This window comes from Schistocerca gregaria, chromosome 7 (genome assembly GCF_023897955.1).
Source record: "Schistocerca gregaria isolate iqSchGreg1 chromosome 7, iqSchGreg1.2, whole genome shotgun sequence".
Classification (NCBI taxonomy): Eukaryota; Metazoa; Arthropoda; class Insecta; order Orthoptera; family Acrididae; genus Schistocerca; species Schistocerca gregaria.
The window spans coordinates 320,470,582-320,482,845 of NC_064926.1; positions in this window are offsets into that span (position 1 = coordinate 320,470,582).

Below are 12,264 nucleotides of genomic sequence, written 5' to 3' on the forward strand. Positions count from 1 at the left end.
ATCATTTCATTCAGAATATAATTAAAGATTGCCAGCAATATTGCATTTCCAATTATAATCCATCCCAAAAACCATCGACGTAAAACTTTGCAAAATTTTATTGTTGTCAAGGAAAAGTTCAACTATGAATTACGTAATTTCAGTAAAATTAATTAAAGAATAACGTCAGCTTTGCTATTAAGGAATAAAGTCAGCTTTGGTAATAAATATAGCCACTTATTATGAAAACCCACCAGCGGCTAATAGAGTATAATAAAACAGAGTAAGTATATTCATGTCGCAGTTTGATGTAGCAGTCAGATGGCGATCCAGTAACAGTAAAAAAGGTAAGGAACAGTTTTGGGTTATTTGCAGATAACGACTGATGGCCACGACGACGACACGTTCTATGTTTCGTCGAAATAATCAGAAAATCACTTTTAAAAAGCAGCAATTAAATTTGTATGCGAAGATAGAGAAGGAGAATAAATTTCAGAGGGAAGATTTCATTTGTTATTATGAAGCAAGAGCTAGAAATCCTAAGGCAAGGTTTCATAGTTTGTTGTAACAAAAGAGATATAGAGGAGACGACGGGAAGGTTTCAACCTACATGCGCATGCGGAGAAGAATGTTCCCCAGAACACATTGTCTTTTTCTGCGGGCAATACGCGAACAATAGACATACACTACACTTAGACTAGACAGATACAGACACAGGTATATACACAGCAATAAGAGACGAAGAACAATGGGCACAATTAAACGCACTGACAAACAGTATTTCAAAAACAACACATGAAGAGTACATGCGGACACGACATGACAGACATGCCTATGTGCATCGTAACAATAATCTCCAGAGGATGGACAGCGATACCCACAGTTACAGCGAAAATAGTGACAATGTGGAGGTACAGGAGGAGGAAGCTGAGATGTGACAGTAAATAAGCATAAGGTGCTGGCGATGTAGCCAAGAAATCACCAAATGCTGTACATGGATGGGCACCTATAGTAGTTGATACATAGCATTAGTAATAAATAGGATACGCAATATTATTTCTCTACTAATAACCATGTGTGTGTGTGTGTGTGTGTGTGTGTGTGTGTGTGTGTGTGTGACTGGTGGTCAACGGCTCGAAGAAACCATTCCGAGGTATTCACCGCCAGACACATTTGGTGACGGTACTAACAAATCACTCTTCTATACTACCATCTTTTTATATTGTTCTTAAAAACACAACAAAATTTTATTTATATTTCAACCTTAAATTACTGTTATTTTGAAAATTATCATTCTTTGTAAATGTTGTAGATAAAACAAAAGAAAAGAAAAATGTAAAAAGATGAAAAAAGAAAATTGTGAGATGTACGACCTGTTTTAAACATCAGGTAACAGGTATATAATTTGGCAATAAATAAATAAATAAATAAATAATGTTCATTCGACGCAATTTTTTGTTGCCCTGTATCAGAGCACGTGCCTGGTATAGTAAGCCACGAAGCGCCATGTGCATTTCATCCTCTGATCTGGCAGGAGCACCCCATCATCGGCGAACGAACCACTGCTCCTTTATGCGAATGCCTGCTAATCGCCTCTGTGGAAGATGAAGAGCTGGGCCTATAGCTGCCGCAAATAATATACCATACAAGGGGTATCCTTGTCGCACGGACCGTCCAAAAACAATGTACCAGACTGGTATCCATTCACCATCATGCTGGAACGCTCTCCGTGGATCATTCGAAGGACCACCTGTGGACACTCTGGAGAGAGGCCCAGTCATTCCAAAACTGCGAGTAGGAAGCCAGGGTCGACGCGGTCGGCTGCGTGGTCAAAATCGACGGCAACTAGGGCGCCTCGTATTTTGCAGGCTGCCGTCAAAGAAATTATGCCGCGGTATGCTCCTAACGCTGTGTAAATGCTGCTGACACCATCTAAACATGTCTAGTCGGTGTGGATAGATTTATCGATAGCAGTGTGAAGATGGGCGCGGAGGATGCGGACGAAGATCTACTGCAATACAGCGGGCGCCACTACTGCCAGCTAAATAAAAGATTCTAACTACTGAAGGCACTAACAACTGATAGGCATAGTTAGCAAATGAAAGATTTTAATAGAGAACAAACAATGTATTACCTTAATATGTGTTCAAAAGTCATAATATATATCAGTTCATGACATCCAGTCTTACAAATTTACTGTCTCTGATGGACACACACCCAGATCATCCACTCTCAAAACTCTACCATCTCACTCCCCACATTCACTACTGCTGGCGGCTCACCTCCAACTGCGCTACGCGCTGTTCACATCCAACTGCCCAACACTACTACAATAGCGACTATTAAAAACAATGCTAACCAGCCACACACTTCACACAGCACAGTCAGTGATTTTCATATAGAGCGCTACGTGGCGTCACCAACATAAAAACCTAAACAGCCTACTTACAACATAAACGAGGCGGACTGGGCCAAGTGTATGAGAGATGCCTCGTGCCTTCCGCAAGTACGTAACGTCCGTCGCTTCCGTGCCATTTCGAAGAAGGATGGCCGTTCTCCTGCGCCGTCATCAGATGGTAGGCTGTAGGTGGTGTAGCCATACAGTTCCAAACGGACCTCCTAAAGAAGGGCGATGTCCAAGTCTGCCACTCTGATCATATCGTGTAACTTGCGGGTCTTGACAGTGGAGTGGACGCCATTGACATTGTCTGTTCCCGCACGGTATGACTGAGACATATCAAGTGGTGGAGGCAATGTACGGATGCAAGCCAACGGAGAGCTTGTACACCACACAGCCATTCGGCCACATGACTGCATTACTGTGCTGTATGGCAGGGCTCTCCAGGCTCATTGTGAGCCATGGGCTCCGGAGGAGTTATCAGTATGATCTGTGCATCATCTGCCTCGTCGGCTCAATCACCAAGAGAGGATTGGAAGGCCAGTGGTGGCTGGCCACTTTCAGGAAACTACATTTTGGGAATCGATCCGATGCGCCTCGTTTTCAGGGCCAACAGGTGTAGGTTCAGATGGTTCAAATGGCTCTGAGCACTATGCGACTTAACATCTGAGGTCATCAGTGGCCTTAGAACTAATTAAACCTAACTAACCTAAGGACATCACACACATCCATGCCCGAGGCAGGATTCCAACCTGCGACCGTAGCGGTCGCTCGGCTCCAGACTGTAGCACCTAGAACCGCACGGCCACTCGGCCGGCAACAACAGGTGTAGGAGAGCGTTCCGTATCGATAGGTGCGTTCTGGTGAATGAGGCCGATGGGATCCATTGCAACTGCAGATGCGCCAACGGAGTCGATGTCTTCCGCCGGTCTCACATCCCTGTCCCTTTCTTCAGCTGACAATCGTCTCTTCTTGGGTCGCTTGGGTGATTTTTGATTGCTGGTTCGAGACTCGACATCCACTGGAGGGCGGGGATCGACCCGGTCTCGGTCATCGGATATAGCTGTGTCCGATCCCGACAGTGACGGCTGCTGGATGCCCGCGACTCCACGATGGGCAGAGGCTGCAAGAGCCTCTGTACCATTTGGCTGCGGTGGCGTCGTTGTCGTCGTAGGCTTGAAGTGGTATCAGGTTTTTATCATCCGTCACATCATGTTGTGCCGCCTCCACATATGTTAGCGGAAAAGAGGGCGTGGATCGTTGGGGAAGTTCATTGCAGGGCATCTGAACGAGGCTGCGCAGCAGACACTCCGTTCAACATGGCCCTCATGGCCGCAGCCCCAGCACGTCCTCGGTTGGCCATCATGCATAACAAATACGTGGCAGCCGCCAACAAAAACATATAATGAAACGTGCTTTTTAAGTTCTATGCGCACTTGGCGTACACCGTTAAGGACAGGGTACGTTTCGAATGTAATGCATTTCCCCACTGCGTGGCTAAAAAATGTGGCATATGGCCGCACCGCGTCAGCGACAAAGCTGGCGGGAACTTCGAACGGTCCTTCAAAGGTGCTCACAGTACGCATCCCCAAACCAGTAAGGTCAACTGCTACCACACTCACATTACCCTCAGCGTGGCAGAAGCAGGTGCCGTTTCTATAGCGTTGGAAGAGTCTGTCGCAGACTGCTTCGTCCATCAACTTGAAGTATACTGTGCTGGATACAACTGACAAACGGAAGCCCATCAGTTCTTGCGGTTCTATATATATGACGTCTCGAAGAAAGCGTTCTATTTCATGGGCCTTTGGTCTCGCGTACGATGCGTGGAACGTTAGTTTGATTGTGGCTTGTCGATGTGATAACGCCGTGGCGATCCGCGGTAGCCAAGCGGTTCTAGGCGCTTCAGTCCGGAACCGCGCGACCGCTACGGTCGCAGGTTCGAATCCTGCCTCGGGCATGGATGTGTTTGATGTCCTTAGGTTAGTTAGGTTTAAGTAGTTCTAAGTTTTAAGGGGTCTGATGACCTCAGATGTTAAGTCCCACAGTACTCAGAGCCTTTTTAACGCCATGGTGGGTCGGTAACGTTACTATAAGCCAATACGACGATGCACGAACCGCGCTAGCGAGTAAACAACACCTGCGGAACGTTGCTCGTGACGCCGAGCCTGTCCGCACGGTATCACGTCTGAAAGCCGACTGCGCCCCTAGACCACGGGTGCTTCCTACCACCAGGAAATCTTGGGAGCTCCGGGTATTGATGGCGGGTCCGGCAATATTTCATTGCTTGCTGCCTAAGAGATTCCTAGGCATCCATATTTATACCTTTCAACAGTATTGCGCTACATTTTTAAACTTTGGGCAAAAATATTATGTCACAATATTACAGAAACGTTACAATTTTACGAAGCCAGTCTGTGTGTGTGTGTGTGTGTGTGTGTGTGTGTGTGTGTGTCTCAAATTTACATTCCTGTGACTTATGAATATAGCTATGTCAGTAAACAATATTATCCCAATCATACAGTCTAGTTGTAGAACTCACTGACAGCATTCAAAACGATATTGAAATTCGCTACCTTGTAGCTCGTGATGTTGAGCAAAATGCAATACATGATATTAACAGACATGTAAGGAATACTTGGAACGCTTATTTGGTTGATACCAGCCTCTCCTCGTGTTTGACGAGAGATGGCATTCAGACTTATTACAACAGCTGCAATAACCGCTACTTCTGCAGCTTCGTTAGCAGCAGTCTTACTTCGTATACGTTTTCTTAGGGGAAAAAGAAAGCGCATTGCCGTTTATTTCATGAATCCCTGGTCACTGTTAATCCATGTGGAAACGAATTACAGCGGGCCGAAAGTAGTTTTGGGTGAAAAAGTTAACTGTCACTCTTATATCGCCGGCTTATAAAGAATATCCTTGTGTCATCTGTGTCTTTCACGACAGCATACATGAATAAAATATTCTCGGTTTTCAGGCCGCATCTATTCGAATAAAATCCTCCAGTTTCCGATTGCCATCTCCGCCATCGTCGTCAGTAGTTCAACGACTGCCGGGGCAGCTACGGTTTCCTCCTGTACAGGCATGATGACATCATCAGCAGCCAGTTAGATAGACCCAATGTGCCGCGCGCGTTTAAGTCGACCCGGGCAGCTAGGGAGCTACTGCCCGTGGTGGGAGCGGTGGCGCCAGGTGGCGCCAGGGGCAGGCGCCACGTTTGAAACTGTCGCTCATCTGTCTTTGCTCTCTCTGTCTAACGCCCGCCCCCATGCGCTGCTGAGTGTGTACCCCTGGTCTCTGTTTAAATTGTTGTTGTTTAAACGAATCTCGGCCGCAACCTTTATAACGGAGTCCCAATATATACACTCCTGGAAATTGAAATAAGAACACCGTGAAATCATTGTCCCAGGATGCGGAAACTTTATTGACACATTCCTGGGGTCAGATACATCACATGATCACACTGACAGAACTACAGGCACATAGACACAGGCAACAGAGCATGCACAATGTCGGCACTAGTACAGTGTATATCCACCTTTCGCAGCAATGCAGGCTGCTATTCTCCCATGGAGACGATCGTAGAGATGCTGGATGTAGTCCTGTGGAACGGCTTGCCATGCCATTTCCACCTGGCGCCTCAGTTGGACCAGCGTTCGTGCTGGACATGCACACCGCGTGAGACGACGCTTCATCCAGTCCCAAACATGCTCAATGGGGGAGAGATCCGGAGATCTTGCTGGCCAGGGTAGTTGACTTACACCTTCTGGAGCACGTTGGGTGGCACGGGATACATGCGGACGTGCATTGTCCTGTTGGAACAGCAAGTTCCCTTGCCGGTCTAGGAATGGTAGAACGATGGGTTCGATGACGGTTTGGATGTACCGTACACTATTCAGTGTCCCCTCGACGATCACCAGAGGTGTACGGCCAGTGTAGGAGATCGCTCCCCACACCATGATGCCGGGTGTTGGCCCTGTGTGCCTCGGTCGCATGCAATCCTGATTGTGGCGCTCACCTGCACGGCGCCAAACACGCATACGACCATCATTGGCACCAAGGCAGAAGGGACTCTCATCGCTGAAGACGACACGTCACCATTCGTCCCTCCATTCACGCCTGTCGCGACACCACTGGAGGCGGGCTGCACGATGTTGGGGCGTGAGCGGAAGACGGCCTAACGGTGTGCGGGACCGTAGCCCAGCTTCATGGAGACGGTTGCGAATGGTCCTCGCCGATACCCCAGGAGCAACAGTGTCCCTAATTTGCTGGGAAGTGGCGGTACGGTCCCCTACGGCACTGCGTAGGATCCTACGGTCTTGGCGTGCATCCGTGCGTCGCTGCGGTCCGGTCCCAGGTCGACGGGCACGTGCACCTTCCGCCGACCACTGGCGACAACATCGATGTACTGTGGAGACCTCACGCCCCACGTGTTGAGCTATTCGGCGGTACGTCCAGCCGGCCTCCCGCATGCCCACTATACGCCCTCGCTCAAAGTCCGTCAACTGCACATACGGTTCACGTCCACGCTGTCGCGGCATGCTACCAGTGTTAAAGACTGCGATGGAGCTCCGTGTGCCACGGCAAACTAGCTGACACTGACGGCGGCGGTGCACAAATGCTGCGCAGCTAGCGCCATTCGACGGCCAACACCGCGGTTCCTGGTGTGTCCGCTGTGCCGTGCGTGTGATCATTGCTTGTACAGCCCTCTCGCAGTGTCCGGAGCAAGTATGGTGGTCTGACACACCGGTGTCAATGTGTTCTTTTTACCATTTCCAGGAGTGTAGGTGCAGGAGCCAACACTTTTGTAGTTTCGAAGTGTATTTTATGTCTGTTTTCTAGGCAATGCTCCGCTATAGCCTACTTGTCAAGCTCCCTTGGCGCTTGTGCACAGTACAACGCTCCGCAACCATGCGAATTGTTTGTCCGACATACATGCTGCCACATTCACAGGGTGTACAATACACGCCGGACACTCGAAGCGCAATGCTGCTAGTTGCTCCACTGTATGGCAGGAATGCAGCCCGTTTGGTCTCTACTGATTCACATGCGATCCTTGAAAGCGTTTGCGCTGTCTCTTTTGCTGCATCCATTTTCCCCGAAAACACTTTTTAAGTTCTGCAATTCAGACTGTCGTCAGAGATAATCTTGGCTCTATGAACCAACGTGTCACGACCGCTTTCTTCTGTACAGGATGGTGAAAACTACAGACGTTCAAGTACCGATCAGTATCCTGGCGAAAGCTAAGCCACCAAAATCTAGTATTAGCCAGGAGGAACGACGTTGCTTACGGTTATTGCGTGATAATGTAGACTTGGTTGTCTTGCCAACTGACGAAGGGAATGCCAGCGTGGTTCTGAACTCTGCAGACTACCGCCTGAAGATGGTATATTTATTAGAAGACGACAATCATTTCTTTTTCGATTTCCTCACATTTTTCATGCAGCCATTTCATCTTAGCTTCCCTGCCTTTCCTATTTATTTCATTTCTCAGCGACAGGTATTTCTGGATCCCTGAATTTCACTGCATATTTTAGCACTTGCTTCTTTAATCTATCAACTGAAGTATTTCTTCTGTCACCCATGATTTCTTCACAGTTACTATATTTGTACCTCTGTTTTTTCTTTCTAACTTCAGTGATTGCCGTTTTTAGAGATGTCCATTTCTCTTCAACTATACTACCTGCTGAGCTATTCCTTATTGCTGTATGTATAACCTGAGAGAACTTTAAGCGTATTTCGCCTTTCCTTAGCACTTCCGTGTCCCACTTCTTCGTGTATTAATTCTTCCTGACTAATCTCTCAAATTTCATCCTGCTCTTCATCAGTTAAATTGTGATCTGAGTCTGTTTCTGCTCCTGATACGTCCTACAGTCCAGTATCTGATTTCGGAATCTCTGTCGGACCGAGATGTAACCTAATTGAAATCTTCCCGTATCATCCAGCCTTTTCCAATTATATATCCTCCTCTTGTGTTTCTTGAACGGAGTATTCGCTTTTACCAGCTGAATTTTACTACAGAACTCAATAAGTATTTCTCCTCTCTCGTTCCTTGCCCCAAGCCGGTGTCCTTCTGCAGTCTTTTCTTCTATTCCTTCCCTGCAACTGCAATCCAGTTCCCCATGACTAGTAGATGATCATCTCCCTTTACGTACTATATTACCCTTTCAATATCCTCATGTACTTTCTCTCTCTGCTTATTTTCAGCTCGTGACTTCGGCATACACACCTGAACTATCGCCGGCCTGTGTTGCCGCGCGGTTCTAGGCGCTACAGTCTGGAACCGCGCGACCGCCACGGTCGCAGATTCGAATCCTGCCTCGGGCATGGATGTCGGTGACGTCCTTTGGTTAGTTAGGTTTAAGTAGTCCTAAGTTCTAGGGGAGTGTCGCATAGTGCTCAGAGCCATTTGAACCTTTTGAGCCTGAACTATAGTTGTTGGTGAAGGATTTCGATTCTGATAAAAGCAACCCTATCACTGAACTGTTCACAGTAACACACTCCCTCTCCTACCTTCCTATTCATAACGAATCTCAGTCCCATTATACTGTTGATATTACTCTATACTCATGTCACCAGAAATCACTGCTGTCTTTCCATTTCACTTCACAGACCCCTACTGCATCACGATTGCCTCTTTGCATTTTCCTTTTCAGATTGTGTAGCTTTCCTACCATATTCAAGCTTCTGACATTCCATGTCACGACTTGTAGAACGTTATCCTTTCGTTGGTTATTCAGTCTTTTTCTCGTGGCCAACTGATCTTCCCCTCCAGGTGATCTTCTTGACACTTTCAAATTACAGGCCCCATGTCCTATGGATACGCGATATATGTCTATCATGCAATGGTTTTCATTGTATTCTCCATCCCCACACCGTTGATCATTATTGATTCTTTCACATTTAGGGATAGTTTCCCACTCCATGAACCTCTGTTCGCTCCTCCGCACTATTTGATGAGGCCGTTGACAGAATTAGGGCGACTTGTTATGCTGGAAGCCATCAGCCACCGATGCTGATTATTAATCAAAAATTAGGTGGTGGCTTGTTTTGAACCTGGGACTGAGGATGTTTTGATTAGTAATAATCAAAGACACTACTCCTAGACCACAGGTGCATAATACAATATTTGACACATTTCCTGAGTTTTCATTGGTATCTATAGTAGAGATCAGTAGCTCGTGTCGATAGTCCTTTGTTTGTCTGTGCAGTGTAGTTTCCCACGGTCTTTAGTATGGAGGGAACTGTGATTGCTGCGTGCTGATGCAAACCGAGTAGTTGACACTTTGCTCTCTGCTCCAGGCTGTGATGACTTTAGTCACACAGCTTGAGACTTCAGTGGATTGGCGCCATTGTCGTGGGCTCACTGTGGGAATCCAACGAACGTCAAGCACGACCCATGAGTCCGCCGATCGATCTGCACTGGTGGCCAACACCAGTTACTGTTCAGACTGTGGTTGACCCTCTACCTGTGGTCGAGTGGGAGGTCGGCTATTGATATAGCAGCTGGCGAAAGACTTCCCAGGAAGATGAAGCCAATAACGAATGCAAGGCTTCCCCAGTTGGTATTAGAAACAGGTTCCAGGTGCTGTCTGTGGCTGATACTGTCCTGCAGCCAGATGCAGTCGCTTGTCCTGTTTCAGAGGAAACCTCTGAGCCTTCATGATCCGAGCAGTCAAAGAGGGAAGGATTTTTGGTAGTTCGGAGTTTCAAAGTTAGACATGCTGCGGGCCACCTTAGGGACCTGGCTGCCAAGGAGGGGAAGAATACTAATGTGCAATCCGTTTGTTTACCAAATGAAGTCATTTCAGATGTGGAATTGGTGTTTCTGGATGCCATAAAGATCATAGGGTGCCTCCAGTTGCTGGTAATGGCTCAGGTTGGTACCAATGATGTGTGTTGCTTTGGATCAGAAAGTGGTTTTGTGTGGTTGTGTGGCTATTAGGAAAGGTAAAGGCTACCAGTCCTACTGGTGATATGAGAGCAGAACTCACCATTTACAGCACTGTCGACACGACTGATTGCAGACCTCTGGTACAGAGCTGAGTTGAATCAGAGGCCCAGATGGTTCTGCGACCGCGTAGGCTGCAGGTTACTCCACTTGCGCCTAGAATGCTGGGTTTTCGGGTTCTGCTAAATGGGTCAGGAGCCCATTACACGCAGGAGGTGGTCACACGGGCAGCAGGGTGTATGTGGCGTGGAATGAGCGATATTTTTGGTTAAGTCTTGAACAAACACAGAGATGGGCTTCAGTTTCAAAGTTTGCAGGTCGAATACCGGAAGAACGTAGATCCAGGAAACATACAACTGTTGTAAATTGTCGGAGGTGTGTTGCGGAAGTACCAGAGCTCGAAGCGGTAATAGAAAGCACTGTTGCTTCAAATCGGTATAGGCACTAAAAGCTTACTAAAGCCGAAAATATGTCCAGCCAAAATTTATGCGAAGGACGTAACGTTGTTCAGAAACGATAGGCTAAATACAGTTGCTAGTGGCATGTTTGTAGCTCTTAGAAGCAGTTTATCTTGTAGCGGAATTGAAGTAGTTAGTTCCTGTGAGTTACTATGGGCAAAGGCCATTCATGGTAACCGGAATAAAATTATAACTGGATCCTTTTACTGAACTTCCAACTCCGATGATACAATTGGTGAAAGTTTCAAATGAAACTTGAGTCTAATTTCAAACACGTATTCGACTCATACAATTGTAGTTGGTGGTGACTTCAATTTACCCTAGATATTTTGGAAAAAATACGTGTTTAAATCCGGAATTGCAATAAACGCGAACCGGCCGGTGTGGCCGCGCAGTTCTAGGCCCTTCAGTCTGGAACAGCGTGACAGCTACGGTCGCAGGTTCGAATCCTTCCTCGGGCATGGATGTGTGTGATGTCCTTAGGTTAGTTAGGTTTAAGTAGTTCTAAGTTCTAGGGGACTGATGACCACAGATGTTAAACTGCATAGTGCTCAGAGCCATTTTTGCACTAAAAACGTTCTCTGAAAATAACTTTGAGCTGTTAGTTCATGAACTCACTCGAATAGTAAACGGTTGTAAAAACACAGCTGATCTCTTAGCCACAAATAATCCTTAGTTAACAACGATCATCAAAACGGATACGGGGATTAGTGAACACAGGATTGTAGAACAAGACTGAATACCGTTAACATCCAAATCTTCTAAAAATAATAGATAAAAATTCGCTTGACGCCTTCCTGAGAGACCATCTCCCCTCCTTCCAAATTTACACTTAAGTGTAGACCAGATGTTGCTTGAATTCAAAGAAACGGTATCGACAGCAGTTGAGAGATTTATGGTATCGACAGCAGTTGAGAGATTTATACCAAATAAATTAACAAACATAGGAGCTGATACCCCTTAGTATGCAAAACGGGTCAGAACACTATTGTAGAAACAACGAAAACACAATGACAAAGTTAAACTACCCAAAATCCCCAAGATTGGCGATCTTTTACAGAATCTCGAAATTTAGCGTGGACTTCCGTGAAAGATGCTTATAATGGTTTCCACAACGAAACTTTGTCTTGAAACTTGGACAAAAGTCCGAAGATATTCTGGTTGTATGAAAAGTATGGTAGTGGCAAGACATTATCGATACATTCTCTTTGCAATACCATTGGAAATACAATCGGTGACAGTGCTGCTAAAGCAGCGTTACTAAACACAGCCTTCCGAAATTCCTTCACCAAAGAAGACGAAGTAAGTATTCCAGAATGCGAATAAAGCTGCCAACGTGAGTAACTGGGAAGTAGATATCCTCGGAGTAGTGAAGCAACTTAAACCACTTAATAAAAGCATGACTTCCGGCCCACACTGTATATCAATTAGGTTCCTTTCAGAATATATTGATGCAATCGCTCCAAACTTAACTGTCA